Source organism: Mastigoproctus giganteus, chromosome 1, assembly GCF_048544385.1.
Source record: "Mastigoproctus giganteus isolate SK-2022 chromosome 1, ASM4854438v1, whole genome shotgun sequence".
NCBI lineage: Eukaryota > Metazoa > Arthropoda > Arachnida > Uropygi > Thelyphonidae > Mastigoproctus > Mastigoproctus giganteus.
In genome coordinates, this window is record NC_143575.1 from 229758801 (window position 1) to 229775635 (window position 16835).

General features: G+C 35.4%; 1 protein-coding gene across 1 annotated transcript in view; it reads right to left on the reverse strand.

Annotated features, from left to right (window-relative positions):
* Nucleotides 1-16835, reverse strand: part of LOC150091578 (DNA mismatch repair protein Msh3-like) — a 274897-nt gene that overhangs the window by 84652 nt on the left and 173410 nt on the right. The window lies entirely within an intron of this gene.

The following is a 16835-nucleotide window of genomic DNA, read 5'->3' on the forward strand; positions in this document are numbered from 1 at the left end:
TTTAATATTAAATTGTTTCTTATTTTCATTTCGATGCCATATGCTTGCATTTCACTATGTACTGTCTATGTACATAGTCATATTATGAAGGTACATATAATACATACATAGACAAAATTTTAGACTAGTTTTTCTTATATATTACATACTTTGGAATGGAACCCCTTTATTACTATGGGAGCCATAACTCAGTATTTGCGTTTTCAGTATTCACGACATTTCTCAGGAACGTAACCCCCGCGAATAGCGGGGGTTTACTGTGTGTGTGTGTGTATATATATATATATAAGTTCTAATGATAAAATAGGACTGCTTTATTTTTCCTACAAAGCAAAGAAAATAAAATAAATAAAATATAAAAGCAAAAGAAATACAAATTTTTAATTTTTCATAACAGAAAATATTTATATAATGATTTTCAAAAGTTTCTGGACTTAACAAATATTATAACAATTTCCAACAATAACTTCAGTTGTTGTTGGAAATTGTTATAATATTTGTTAAGGTTTGCATTGTTATAATATTTATTATGGTTTGCAGCTTTTGATCAGGGTGTTTTTTTTTTTTTTTTTTGCATTTCATAAATGATGATACAACTAGGGTAAAATCAGAGAACACAAATTTAGGCAACAGAATACATGCAAGTTGAACTGATTTTGTGTTCTTTGATTTTAGTAAAGGATCGGTTTATGGAAAAATTACAAGAATAAGTCCTATTTTATAAACAGGAATTATTCTTATATTATAAGAATAAGACAAATACTATAAGAATAAGAATGTTTTTTATTGTGTGAAAATTATTAGCTTGAAAACCACAGGTCACATTAATAAAATGTTTTTTTTTATTCACTGGAATCAGTATATGTGAGTTTCTTTTACATAATAAAAAAAAACAGTTCAAAATCTGATCACTGGTGTTGTACAAAGTGATTAATTTAGAAAAATAAACACAAAGGCAAATTTTTCACCAATATTTATTGATGATTAAATTTCCACATGCATGCCATTATTTTGCAGTAAGCAATCAAGAAACCACTGTGTTAGCATTAGTTGAGAAATATGATGCAAGAAAGCAAGCTTATACAGCATCGGCCACAAAAAAAAAAAAAAACCCTTCCCATTTCAAACATCCGGTCACTCCAAACATTTGTCTAGGTGAGCCTTAAATTTATTTTATGCTACTGACTTCCACAACAACAGATGGAAGTCTGTTTCAGCAATTAACTACCCACTGGCTAAGGGCAAATTTCTGCACATCTATTCTGCAACTGTCTTTCTCCAATTTGAATTTATGCCACCTTAGGTTCGTAATCTGAGCAAGCGAAAGAATCCCATCAGCACTGAGCCTGTTCAAACCACTGAAGGCCTTATACACCTCAATCAGATCACCTCGCAGGAGACTAATCTCCAGATGCTGCAACTTGCAGAAATTAAGCCTTTCTTAGTAGTACTACCATTTCGTTGCCCTTACCAATTTTGCTGCCCTTCTTTGTACCTTTTCTAGCAACTCTACATCCTTCCTAAAATGAGGCCTCCAGACCTGTACACAGTACTCGAGGTGTGGCCAAACATTGCCTTATTCAAGGCGATAATCACCTTGTCTCTGCTAGCAAGATTCCTATATACCACTGACAAGACTCCATGACCTGCTCCAGCAGCCAATCAAGACTGCTCAGAGAACTTCATATCTGACTGCACAATTACCCCCAGGTTTTTTTCATTCTCCACCTCCCTGAGTGTAGTACCACACAGGTGGTACATTTCTCTCGAGTTACTGCTACCCATATGCAGTGTTTTGCATTTGTCAATGTTGTTGTTTGTTGTTTGGTTTTTAGGAGCATTAGCAACTAAGGCCATATTGCTCCGGGATATGCGGTGGTCATTCCCTGACCTTTCCGCATCCTCCATATTTGGTGGTGACGGGCTCGAACCCCGGTCTAATCAAGAAGCGTGTGCTATGCACTGCTGCTCCTTCCCACCTGGCTACGGAGGCGCCAAGCATTTGTCAATGTTAAACTTTAGTTGCCACTTCTCAGCCCATCTGTCTAACTTTTCTAGATCCTGTTGTAGTAGCATACTGTCTTTCCTATCATTAACAACCCTGCCAACCTTTGCATCATCTGAAAACTTGGACATTAAGCCTGATATACCTTCATTACTATCATTGATTAATACACAAAACAACAATAGGCCCAGCACTGAACCAGGGGAATCCACTAATAACATTAGTCCACGAAGAACAGTGCCGTGTCCATTTATTACCACTCTCTGTCATCTCTCACCCAACCATCCCTTTAACCATTGTAGCAACTTGCCCTTAATGCCATACCACTCCAATTTGTACAGCAGTCTTCCATGTGCAATGGTATCAAAAGCTTTCCTGAAATTCAAGTACAGGCAACCCCCATATAACACTGTACTTCTACAACACAATTTTGCTCCAACACGATTGATAAATTGCGGCAATCCTTGCACAACACGGTACTTATATAACATGGTTTCGGTCTAACACGGTTAGAGAATTTCAGTAAACCTCGCATAACATGGTATTTTTTGAACTTTTGTGAGGGGAAAACCCTGTTATTATGTTGGATGTCATTTTTCAATGTATGCACTCTTTTTGAATCCCCGCTGTTGACTCGCTAGTCAAAAAAAAAGTTGAGAAATCCCTGTATTTTATTTTGTTGGGAAATTCCCGTGTTACGTTCGGTGCTATTGAACTTGTACTTGTTGAACTTGTGGAAAAATCTAGATTTCAAAGTTTTATTACTATTGGATAGCACACCAGGCCATCCAAAAGATTTAAATCATCCAAATGTTTAAGTTATGTTCCTACTGCCACAGTTGTACTGGGTTAATACAACTTCTTTCATTCAACAACGGCCTCCGTTGCCAAGTGGTCAGGAGCGGGAGTGCAGTAGCACGCGCTCTTTGAGTAGACTGGGGTTCAAGCCCCTGACTGCTGAATATGGTCGATCTGCCAACCCGCACTGGACCAGCGTGGCAGATTATGGTCCATTTCCTTCAGCATGAATTGTTGAGGAGGCTTCCATCCTGCAGTAGGTTGATAATGGCTGCACTTTACCATTTTTTTTTTTTACTTTCATTCAACTGTTAGATCAAGGCATTATATCCACCTTTAATTATTATAGTTATAGATATAGACATAATTATAGATAAGGGTTTGCTTACTTCCCTCGCTGCCTCCTTCAATATAACTGGATAGATTCCATCCACTTCAGGTACCTTTTTTTATGTTTAACTTCAATAATTTCTCCTACTTTGCTCTCCATTATTGCTTCTCCATAGCTGACTTCAAAATTTTATGAAATTTTCATTTCCTCCTGACAGATTGCATCCTTCAAATCTAAAAGAGTTGAAGAGAAATCTCTGTAAACACAGTGTTTCAGATATAACCTCAACCAAAAGTCTTGCAGGCGAGAGACGCGGAAAATAGTGCCTGTTAATTCACTCTTCCATGAAGAGTTTCTCATAGCAGCTGTTTGACATTGTTGTCAATATACGGCCTAGTAGCACCATCCTACATAAAATTCTGCTTCCTCATAAATTCCTTAAGTCTGGGATAATCTTGGATCACAGTAGGCTAAGATATCATGTGCTGTTAACTGTGCAATGTCGTAATGTCCTCAATTCTTGGGGGTTTCAAATAAATCAAAAATGGTTTTCTCCCACACATATTGAAAATTGTTGTTTATAATTTTTAAAATCAAATACAATTCGGAATTCTTATTTTAAATTCATACATATTTAATTTTTTAATTTACGTGAAGTTTTATGTCTTCATGTCATCTGCGAAGCTTTCAAAATCAGGAATATATTGTAATAAGGCCAACCGTAAAGAATCTTCTGTATGCAAGTCCGTAAGAGTACAGCAATTCTTTGTCTTTGTTTCAAATATGAAAAGGCCAATTCACATAGATACAGTACGTGGAACCAAAACAGGAATTTAAAAAAGTTCACTGCATTTTTTTACATTTGGGTACTTTTCTTGGCAAACATATTTCCAAAAGTCTTTTTCTGATGATCTGGTTTTTAGGAAGATATTGTTTTGTAATGTAATAATTTAATTTTCAAGTAATATTTTCTCCACATGAAAAATCTCAGCTATTTTTTCTGCAATTTGTTTTGTATCTAAGTCGACATTAAATGGATAAAAATATATTGAACAATGGCTTCAATTGTTTTAAAATCACCGAATCTGGTTTCAAAACCATTCACAACTTTCTCAATTTCAGAGACATATTTCTCACTATTAAATTCAAAAACAGGATTTCACATCTGGGGAGTATGAGCTTGGCACACCCAGGGTCCTGAACTGGATATCATCATTCTTCTCTTTCTTGGTGATTTCCTTCTACTTCTCTCTCTCTTTCAGGGTAACTCAAAAAATTAAAAAAATTTTCAGCTCATACAGCATAAGCTTCAGGCTTCCTTGCACCATACGGCTAATAATAATAAAAAATAATATTTTTGCAAATGATTTTGCATATTTGCAAAATGATAGAATTTTTTTTTCTTTGAGATCCTTAGCCATTGCCAAAAATTTATATTTATATGCAGAAATACTACTAATCATGCCACTCACATTTTTATTTTTTCCCAATTCAGATCACTTTAATTTACTGATAAAATCTGACAAAAAAGTCAGATCACACAACCACTCCATATCTTGTAGCTGCTGATAATCATCTCCCCTTTGATCAACAATTTCTTTAATTTCATTCAGCAAATTTCGAAATCTCTGTAAAAACTTACTCTGACTCAGCCACCTCACACCTGTGTGTAATGTCAGATCTGGTTCATTTTCATTGAGTTGCATTTTGAAATTTCTCCTTTGAAGAGATTGTCCTCTGATGGAATTCATGATTTCGAAAGTTATGTCCATAACACTTTTAGTATTTAATCTTTTGCTGGCTAACACTTGTTGGTGGATGATAGTGGTAACTCAAAAAATCTGGAATTCGTCATCTTTTTTGGCACAATGCGATGAATCTGTCAAGACGCCCCATCATTGCTTTAGCTCCATCTGTTGTTATTGATACGAGCTTAAATAGTGGTAATTTATAATTTTTTCAATAAAATTTTTGAATGCGTTAAATATATCAAAACCTCTAGTTCTTTCTTTTAGCGAAACCATACACAGCAGTTCTTCTCTAGTGGCAGAATCATCAAAAATCATACAAATAAAAACGAGAAATTGAGCTGTATCACTGACGTCTGTAGATTCATCCAGTTGTAAAGAAAAGGACACACAATTATGAGCACGCAATTGTTCACTACATTTTTACTCATTTTTTCGATGCATCACAATCACAGTATTTCGAGATAACTGCAGATCTTGAAGAGCACTTTTAAACCATGGAAGCATTGCAAATGAAACAACATTTTTCTTTTATTGTTACAAAAAAAAGTATTCTAGTTCCCACTCTTGATGAAAATGATACGTTTTACTCTTTTTCGTAGTATTCATTTTAAATCAAAGGGTATTAAATTAACGTATAAGTACTGTCCATTTATTAATATTAAGTAAGCTAAATATGAATTTAACACATACATACACTGCTCTCCACAATGTAACTGCCTGAATTTTCACTAGACAAGCCTAGCAGCTGCATAGCAACAAGAGTAGTCACGTGATCCAACGGATTTGTAATAAGCGTATGCAGCGGGGCGCATAATAATAATAACATTTAGATTTTGACTAATCTCTTTTTTTATATATATTTAAAATTTGTCGTGATGTGATCAACCAAAATTAAAGCCGCGATCGACTGGTAGATCTCAATCGACTTGTTGGCCATCCCTGATATACAGAAATTATTCTAGCAAGGATAAGGAGGCGATTATCCCTTTATATAAGGCAATGGTAAGGCCACACTATGCGTACTGCCTATAAGGTCTAGAGGCTTCATTTTAGGAAGGATGTAGAACTGCTGGAATGAGTACAGAGAAGGGCAACGAGATTGGTGAGGGGATCAAAGGTTTGCTCTTAGCAAGAAAGGCTTAAGTTATGCAAATTGCAGCATCTGAAGAGACTAGGCACCTGCGAGGTGATCTGATTGAGGTGTATAAGCCTTAAATGGTTTGAGAAAGCTCAATACTGATGGGATCCTTCCTCTTGCTTAGATTACACACCTGAGGGGGCATAAATTCAAATTGAGGAAAGACAATTAGATCTTTCAGTTACAGAATAGATGTGCATAAATTTGCCTTTAGCCAGCAGGTGGTAAATCGCAGGAACAAACTTCGATCGATTGTTGTGGAAGTTGATAGTTTAAATAAATTCAAGGAAGAACTGGACAAACTTTTGGAGTAAATTGATGGGTGAAATAATGGGAAGGTTTTTTTTTTTGGTTGATGCTGTATAAGCTTGCTTTCTTGCATCACATGTCTCTATGTCTCTACTAATGCTAAAGCTAATTTTAACTAGTCTTCTTCTCTCTCCGCTGAATTCAAATAGGCTAATGTAAAGCTGGTTTCCTTTTCACCTGGTCCAGATTCAAGATGTATAAAATTCTTCAATATACCCCATCTCCAAACCTATAATAACTGAATTTCTTAAAGCTGTTGTCAAAATGTACTCATCTATCACTCCTTTTCTGTCTATATGGGAAAAAATTAGTTTCAGAATCCCTCCAAAAGCACAAGCTCAAAATGTGTCTTATTTCCCATGCAAAACAGGATAAAATTTCTTGATGGATTCTTCCCACATACAATGATTAAGTTAGTAAACAAATATGACATTGATCTCATTCTGTTTTTACAGAATAAAGAATCATCATCATTCTACTCTTCCATTTAGCATAAGTTGAGTCCCTATTTGGCTATTTGGATATTGACCTCCACTGTTGTCGTGGAGGTCAATATCCAAATCTCCACGGTTTCTCAAATCTCTCATCATTCTCATCATTTGTCAATAGTTCTGAAAGCCTGCCAGGGTTCTCCCGAGGACCTATCGAATGAACACACCCAGTGGTGATATTCAAATTATTTAACAACCAGTACTCTAAGATAAAATTATGTATAGGGAATGCAGGTAATCAAAAATAAGAAAAACAAACTAATGGCAAGAAAATGAAACAAATCTTAATTAACATAAATAATATTGAAATAAACAATTTTTAGCCAACAATGTTATACAACACATTATTCTAATAATTTCCAAATCATTGATTGGTTTTGGGAAATTGTTTTTGATGCCTTTTCTTTAACACAATTATCGCTTGCTAGATGATGTCCCTGCCTGAGCCATGATTTAACATAAGGAATTGCATAAAATTCTTCCAGCGATTTTCCCATTAAATTGATGGTCATTAGGCCTTGTTGACTTGTTTCCATAGTAAGCGAATTTCATTTATTCTCAATGATATTATTCATGGTACTAAAGCCTCTTTCAGCTTCCACAGCATTAACAGCAATAACTTTTAAGACTCTTTTAGCCCTTAAAATACTATAAGGCTCAGGCACATGATATCTCTGCTATCAATGAATCATATTATACATGATATCTCTGCTATCAATGAAATCTCGAAATTTTGGAATATTGTATTTAATTAGTTGACTTAATTGTTTTAATTTTTCACCTTCAATCCACAGAGCTTCACAAACATGACCTGGCCAAGTTACAGGGTTTAATAGGTTGAAATAGCTCAGACGATCATTATATTTTTCATATCACATCATCAAAGTTCATTTACATTTACATCAGCAATCGCATTCTCATAAAATGTGTTATTAGATGATCAAACAATTTTTCTCTGGGAATCGATGTTATTTTTTGCTTTACTTCAAATGGTATATTATACTTCTTATTTTTCATAATATTTTCTGCTTCTTTTTCATGTGGTCCTTTATTTGATTTCATATATTCAATTGATTTTATTGTTTTACGAATTAATCTATCAGCTTTGATTAACGAAATATTTCTTTCTTGTAAAGCTGTAGAGAGTATTGAAATCTCTGCTAGGATGTCATTAATTAAGGCCAAATCTTGAAAAAAATTTTCATTTTCAAAATGTTTCACCATTCCCACCATGATTTTTATTAAAGTGAACATACAAAATTTCATAGGACTTCCAAACAGCTTTTGCAGTTCTAGCACTGCAGGCTGCCCATCGAGGTCCAAATATTCTCCCTATTTTCAGTACTTTAGTTCCAAACTCTTTAGAAATATCATTTAATTCTCTTTGATGCTTATTTGAAGCATGAAAATAAACAAAGTTTATCAAGAAAATGCTGAAAGTAGTTTACTTCTTTTACATCTCTTATTGCATTGTCAAGAGACAACTGAATGCAGTGGGCGAGACAGTACCAGAAACAAACATTTGGAAATTTTTCCAAAATTTTGGCAGAAACTTCTGACTTTTTTCCTAACATCGCACTGGCTCCATCTGCACAAAATCCAATATAAGATTTTCACATAAATAATTTTCACTGAAACCATACTTCTCCAGAACTGATATCAAAGTTTGGTAAATTATTTCAGATGTTGTTCCTTCTGACTCCACAAGTTCAACAAAAACAATTAAACTATGTTTAAAGGTTTGAATTTCTGATTTTAAATAAACTATTAAGATACTCTTATGTGAAATAGTTGAAGCTTCGTCAATAATAACTGAAATTTTACTACATTGACTTATCAGTTTTCCAAAAACTTTCTTTCTTATTTCAGTGGAGATGTGTTTGACAACACGGTGGGACCATAAATCTAGAGTGCAAAGATATTCCCAAATTGATGTTATTCTTTTTTTTGCAAAGCTATTAAATGTCCCGTGTCAGTGAATGATTTATTGCTTTTGATTATGGAATAAATGGTATTAAAGATGTTTATAGTGATGTTTAAATATTTTTCATTAGCCATATCAATACTGTTTGATTATAAGTAATGCTTTTTTGTGTGAAGCTGACTCATGATGTTCTTTCAGTTTTTTTCCTCATTGATGATTGCATATTCTTTTTATTAGAACCATGAGCTTTGACAGAACATGACTGCCACTGATGAAATATGCTTTCTAAGTTGGTAACCCTTCATCTTTAAGCACTGAAAGTGCTTAAAGATGAAGCCTTTTAGCACCACTGGTATCCCACATTCACATCACTGGCAATAATAAGCCATTAGTACTTATTTTTGAAATAATCTAATTGCTTTTCATTCCAGAAATGCAAATTGTTTATTGCATTTTGTACTAACTTCTCAGAATGAGAAAAGCTCAGAATGAGAAAATCTTTCAGGCTGTATCAATTGTTGCACAGTTTTAGACGAATTTCCAAGTCGTAGTTCAATAGCAACGGAATCATAGCTCTCTCTTATTTGTTCCATTTTTGTTGTTGAACATTTAGAAGAAATGTTCAAAAATTTATCCAAACTATATTGCCTCTTCATTCTAAGGGTTATGATTTAAACAATTTATTATAAATGCAATTCAAAAACACTACTCACAAAGTACAACTCCACATGCGTTACTTATTGCTGTGAGTAAACTTTTGAGAATTAAGGAGCACACACACAAACTCAGTGCCTGAAATCAGCTCAAACTACTGATGCAGAAAAGAGTGAAACTGGAAGGTTACAAGGGATTCAACTTATGCTTCAGACTGATAACACCCACCATCTGTTTACCGAGAGAGCAACAATACAAATGCTGTAACAGCAAACTAGTTTCAGGGGTAAACTTTGCCAAGATTTCCCGTAGTTCTCGTGTGAGCGTTCTTTACCTTTGCCCCAAAGAGTTCACACCTCACCAGGGTTACCAACTTAGAAAGCAAACCTATGGGAACTGGTCTCAAAATTATACATTATGGTGTGATTGGCAACACTACAACACTCCCCCACCCAGTGCATGCCAAAATGAACAGGGACATTTTTTTTCCCTTGGTGATTAAACTTGTCAGACTCTGCCCAACAACCGGTATGGAAGTTTTTAGACATTTTAACAAGCGGTACGACCATACTGGTGCATACCGACTGAATATCACCACTGAGCGCACCACCCAGTGAATTTAACTGACTGCTCGGCTAAAATTTAAGCGATTAATTTGGTACTGCTCACTGATCTCGATCAATATTAATTCAAACATACCTATGCAAAATATTATACTTCCCCACCCAGCTACTTCATAATGCCACCCGCCTGGAAAAAATTTTCTGGAGAGAACACTGTCTGTGTTCTCCCAAGAAAATTTAGACATTGGAGCTATTCTCTTTTGGGTCTTCCTGGTGGTCTCTTGTCTCCAATTCTTCCTGTAAATATTACATATGGGAGAGCCTTTGTTGTTTCATGCGATTCACATGTCAAAACCACTGAAGTTGTTTTTTGTAGATTAGTTCTATTATGCTGCATTTGCTACTGATATTTTCTCCAGTGAAACATCTGTTTAATGGGTGCTCAGCATGAAGAGACACTATTATTGTCTTCTTTTAATGTTTTTCAATTATGCTCTAGCATGAGTACTGCATTATTTTTACTACTGTTTGTATCTACTTCAAATCACCAATCTAACGTTCTAATCTCTCCAATCTAATATTCCTAATAATAAAGTAATTTTCCTTGATTGGTGATTTTAACATTTAGAACTCCAATTAGCTTCAGTTTTCTAGATGTATGGACCCAGCTGGCAGAAATGTGGGTTTTATTAGATTACTAGACAACCTTGACCCCCCCCCACACACACAGTTAATTAGTTGTCCTCTACTGTACTGTACTGTACTGTACTGTACTGTACTTCAGATCACAACTTTATGATAGTCTCTCCTCCAATCTGTCCAAGAAGCAACTTGTTCTTGTCCAAATAGTAGTGTAGAATCTTCTGGTCTCTTGCCAGAGTTAGTGGCTACAACTTCTGTCCATCTATGCTGCCACCTCATGTTATGTCCTGATGGTTCTGTAACATCTAAAGATAAAACTAAGCTTTTGTCCATAACAAGTTTTAACCTCATGTCACTTGGCATTACAATAGTGTGAAATGGGATGATTTGCACGATTTTTATTCTTTTTCCTTGGTTGGATTTACAGTTTGAACTTTTTCCTCCTAATATTTGTTCAGACTGTCTCACTAAAATTATTTCTATAAGGATTGGCTCTTTTAAACTCATTATCTAAACCAAAATTATGCTAGATCTGTTCAGGATAAGAATACAGCATATCACAATGGCCTTTACCTAAATATCCAGCTCCATTTTCTGCTTTCACCAAAGCTTGCAATAATTGTAAATAAGTTATTAATCAATCCAGACTTATTTTGAAAAGGCTATGAGCAACTTGCTTCTTATCCAAATGGTAATTAAGCCTTCTGGTCTCTTGCCAGAGTTAGTGGCTGTAATTTCTGTCCATCATGCTGCCATCTCCTGTTATATCCTGATGGTTCTGTGACATATAAAGATAAAGCTGACTTGTTAACATCTCACTTATCTTCTAACTCTTGCACTGACCTTGGTAAATCACCAAGCTGAACATGCATCACCTACCATTCCAAGCATGTTCCATTCGACACCTCGAGTTTCCAAATGGTGAGATTAGAAGAATCTTAAACACTCTTGATGCTGAGAAGTTTCCAGTTCCTGATGGCATTGCTTCACTTGTCCTTACCTATGCTCTGGAGTTAACTCCTGTTTTGTGTCCCATTTTTCACTCTCTCTCTTATTTCACTGCTTTTTTCCCTATTCTGCATAGAAATTTCATGAAATGTCTATGCAGAATGGGGAAAAAAATAGAAAATCATGTCCAACCAGTTCCTAAATACAATGACAAATTCCTCCGTTATTGTCCTATTGCACTTACCACAACTCTTTTTCAAAGTATGATGAAATCCATCAACTACCTACATGTATACCACACTGAAACCCTTCCATCTGATAAATGATCACCAGTATGGATTTCATCAGCATCAATCTGCAGATGACAAGTTGGCTTATGTTACTCATCTTTGGACAAATTCCATGGAAACATTTAGATAAATCCAAGCAGTTGCTCTCAATCATGTTTGGTATAATAATCTTCTAAACAAACTCTCACCTTATGGTCTTCCTTTCAATTTCTGCAATTTGTTCCTTGCAACTTGGTAGCCAATTTTCTCTGTGACCATTCAGGGATCTGTTGGTAGATGGCATTCTGCCTTCCAACTTCTTAATAGATACTGGACTACCCAAGATTGTTATATTTCACTCGCATTTTCCTCTTCTGTATATTAATGACCTTCCCTTGACTAGAAGTCCTACCTGTAGTTTTGCCAATAACATTGCACTTTCTAGTTTGACATCATACCCTACACAAAGAGCTATAACTTCTTGAATATCCAACACCACTTTATTAAATGCTGATATCTTTTAATTCTCCAATGAGAAGAAGAAAATCTACTTTGTTAAATCAAAATTAAACAGTAACTGGCATCTAATTTCGGTGCCTCTGTAGCCAGGTGGGCAGGAGCAGCAGTGCGTAGCACACGCTTCTTGATTAGACCAGGGTTCGAGCTCATGACCACCAAATACGGAGGATGCGGAAAGGTCAGGGAATGACCACCGCATATCCCTGGAGCAATATGGCCTTAGTTGCTGATGCTCCTAAAAAAAAACCAAATAACAATAACAGCATCTAATTTCATGTAAGATTTTTTTTCATTTATACTCAACCAGCCTGACAACCTTGACACGGTTTCAAACCCTTTGGAGGTCAATATCTAGTCTTGAAAAAGTGTGCCTGATGTGTCTTACAATGCTAATGAGTATCTAGATATTCTTGGTTAGACTGAAAACTTAGTTAACTTCGATTCTTTTAAAACCCAGTCCTGTCTTATTTCTTGCAAAAAAGGTATGCTGCTCCCACACTCACCGTCAACGACACCTGAATTTCTAGATAAAGTCACATATCTATACTAGAGATAACCCAGATCACCGAGATGGAGGTCACACATGGTGACTGTAAGAACAGCCAGAAACAGTCATATAGATGTGTCCATTTTAGGGAAGCAGAAGAATTCTGGGAGATTTGCATCATTACCTATGACAAATGTTCAAATGTTCTTCAAAATTTCATAGAAAACTGAAAGATGCTTTTCAGGCGGGAGTGTATAACATATATTCAACAAGAATATGCTTTGCTGTGAGCAGAATATTGCAGTGCATACACTGTGGAGGATCATTTCCTGTGAGAAGAAAAAAATGGGTGAGCTGATTGTGACTGATGAATGCTTTGGCTAGGATGACTTCTTCCCATCTGTTTATGTGGAAACTGGAAGCCCATAACTGTAGTTCAAATTTTATTTGAACCACAGTTATTATTTATTTCATCTTGCTATATGTTTCAGATTGCCGTTGAAGTGTCTATTGTTCCTTATGTATATTTCTTATATTAGATCTGTTGTAGTAGTAGTGGCATGTGATGCAAGAAAGCAAGTGTATGAGCTTATGCAGCATCAGCCAAAAAAAAATCACACCATTCCCTCCAAATGCCTGTCCAGTTCCTCCTTAAATTTATTTAACCTATCAACTTCCACAATGACAGATGGAAGTTTGTTCCAGTAATTAACCACCGCCGGGGTAAAGGCAAATTTCCGCACATCTGTTGTTTGTTGGATTTATTGATGCAAGGGCTACTAAGGCCATAATGCACCTATTTCAGTCTTATTTGGTACATGATTGTTATATTAAATAAAAGGATTCAGATCAGGTGATATTTGTTTATCATTTTGAGGAGGGTAAAAACATCATTAATATCTTGTCGGTCTCCAAGAATCTGTTGTAAGGTAAGTTTATTAGAAGAATATAGATGTGAAGAGAAAGCTAATTTTCATTCTCTCAGATATAATGGGCATTCAATGATCAAGTGGTTTACTGTGAGTTGAGTTTGACAGTTGCTGCATAGTGGAGGGTCATCCTGAATGAGTAAATAACTATGAGTTAGGTGAGTATGTCCTATTCGACTTCTAGCAAGTACTACTTCTTCCTTTCTATTGCCTCTTAGGCTTGATAGCCACTTCTTGTGATCGTTTTTAATCTGAAAAAGCTTATTGCTTTTTTCTCCCTGCCAAATGGATAGCCATTTTTTTCTAACATTGCTATGTATGATGCGTTTTAAATCTGTGTAAGGTATCTGCATGTCTGATTTTATGTAACTGGCGTTCTTGGCTGCAAGATCCGCTTGTTCGTTTCCTCTGATTCCAGAGTGCCCAGGTATCCAACAGAAAATTAATTTTTGCCTGTTTGCAAGAAGCTGCACTAACTTGGTTTGAATTTGTTGTAGAAACGGATAACTGGAAGAAAATTTACACTGAAGAGCAGATACAGCGCTTAAGGAATCAGTGTAGATAATAGTTTGAGGATATAATGACTGTTTTTATAATGACTGTTACTGGGTCGAGCCATTTTAATACACTTTCTCTAGCTGAGGCATAGGCAGGTGACCCATAGTCTAGTTTGGATCTTATGAGCGACTGGTATAAGTGCAGCAGCATGTACCGATCTGCACCCCATGACATAGCAGAAATTGCCCTGAGGAGATTCAGCTTCTTTAGACAGGTTGTACGAATATGCTTAATATGCTCTAAGAAACAGTTTTTTATCCAGAATTAGTCCAAGAAAGCTAATACTCTGTTGAAAAGAAACTGGATGAGAATCAAGATGTAAATCGGGATCTGGATGTAAATTCCGTTTACGGCAAAAATGAATTGCTGTTGTTTTTTGTTTTGAAAGTCTGTATCCATTATTTTTGGCCCACTGAACAAGCTTGTTAATTGTACTTTGAAGCTGCCTTTCAATGAAACGCATGTTTTGTGAGTGGCTCGAGATTGCAGATCGTCGGCATACAGATAAGTTTCAACTGTGTCGGGAATACATTTGGTAATGGAATTAATCCTGAGAGAGAAGAGCATGGCAGAACCCTGAGGGACCCCCCCCCCTCTTCTTGCACAAATGTTTGCGAGAGAGCAGAGTGAAATCGTACCCGAAAGGTCCTATTGCTCAAAAAGTTCTGGATAAATTTTGGAAGATGACCACGAAGACCGGATTCATAGAGATCGTGAAGAATTCCATACCGCCAGGTTGTATCAAAAGCTTTTTCGATGTCAAGACATCATCACTAGGTGTTCGTTTCTGAGAAATGCATTTCGGATGTTTCCTTCAGCTTTGACCATAAGGTCAAGTGTTGATCTAGTTCATCGAAATCCATATTGATTTTGACTTAGAATGCATTCAGTCTCTAGGAACCATGTCAATCTGGCATTAATTATTTTTTCTAATGCTTTTCCTATACAACTAGTTAACGCTATCGGTCGGTAATTTGCAGGATCTGAATGGTCCTTTCCTGGTTTTGGAAAAGCTAATACAGTCTGTCCTCGTATAGCACAATAGTTGCGTTCCTAGAAACCCTCATGCAATGCAAAATCGAGCAATATAAACAACAGGCCCTATGGGAAAAGTAGGGTTAGGTGCCGACCACCCAAGATTGAACACACATTTGGAACCAAAACATTACCAAACACACATAAATAATCGGGTAATTTTAATCGTTATAAAATACTTACGTATTTTATAACGATTAAAATACGTAATAAAAATAATATTATAATATTTTTTTATTTATTATAATATAATAAATAATATTTATTTTTTATTATATTATAATAAAGTATTTTTAGTATTTTTAATACTAAAGTATTTTTTACGAATAAAATACGTATTTTATTCGTAAAAAATTATTATATTAAATAAAATAGTCGTAATAAAATACAGTAAACCCCCGCTATACGCGGGGGTTACGTTCCTGAGAAATGCCGCGAATACCAAAAACTCGAATACTGAGTTATGGCTCCCATAGTAATAAAGGGGTTCCGTTCCAAAGTATGAAATATATAAGAAAAACTAGTCTAAAATTTGGTCTATGTATGTATTATATGTACCTTCATAATATGACTATGTACATAGACAGTACATAGTGAAATGCAAGCATAAGGCATTGAAATGAAAATAAAAAACTTTAATATTAAATGTAATATTTATTAGAAATTTCAAACAAATCTTTCAATCCAGCGCCTTTGCTAGCTAAAACACTTATCCTGCAGTGCTATCACCAGTTTCGCTAAAGTGTTGATAAAGGAGTTTTGCCTTTTCGCGAATGATGAGTGAACTTAACGGGATTTTATTTTGAGTTCGGTCTTCTATCCACAGATTTAAAGCTTTTTCCATTTTTTATAATTTAACATCACGAGTTACAGAGCAAATTTTGGAAGCAATTAGCGCGTTTTCACCGACATTACGGCGGATTTTTTCTTCCAATTTCTTGATTGATCGTACCGTTGAATCATTGATTTTATAATGCTTTACCACTGAGGAGACACTTTCACCATTATAAATTTTATCTAATAACTCAACTTTTATTCGCTAATGTCATCACCTTCTTTGATCTTTTCACATTTCCCTTGTTATTCGTAGCCATATTTTTGTACAGGTTAGAAAGAACTTGTCCGTAATAAAGTCACTTTCTTCCGTTAACACACTCGAAAAAGTCTGTTTTACACTGCAAAACGGTAGATTTATCACTTTTGTAAGCATATCAATTTATAAATTGATAAATTTATTCACTTTATAAGCGTATAAATTAAAAGCAAACGACGAAACCTTCCATGACAAGCGCATAACACATACTGAACAAGGATTAGCGAGAAACATCCACACTCGCGATTTTGTCACCCCTCTCTCCCCACCCACAGCGCTGTTTTGACCGGGAAAGATAATTTTAGCCACGCCCATATTTTTTTTTTATGGCGGAAAATGTTCACGGCGCTTTAAAATTCACTTTTTTTTAGGTTTCATTTTATGTTAAATC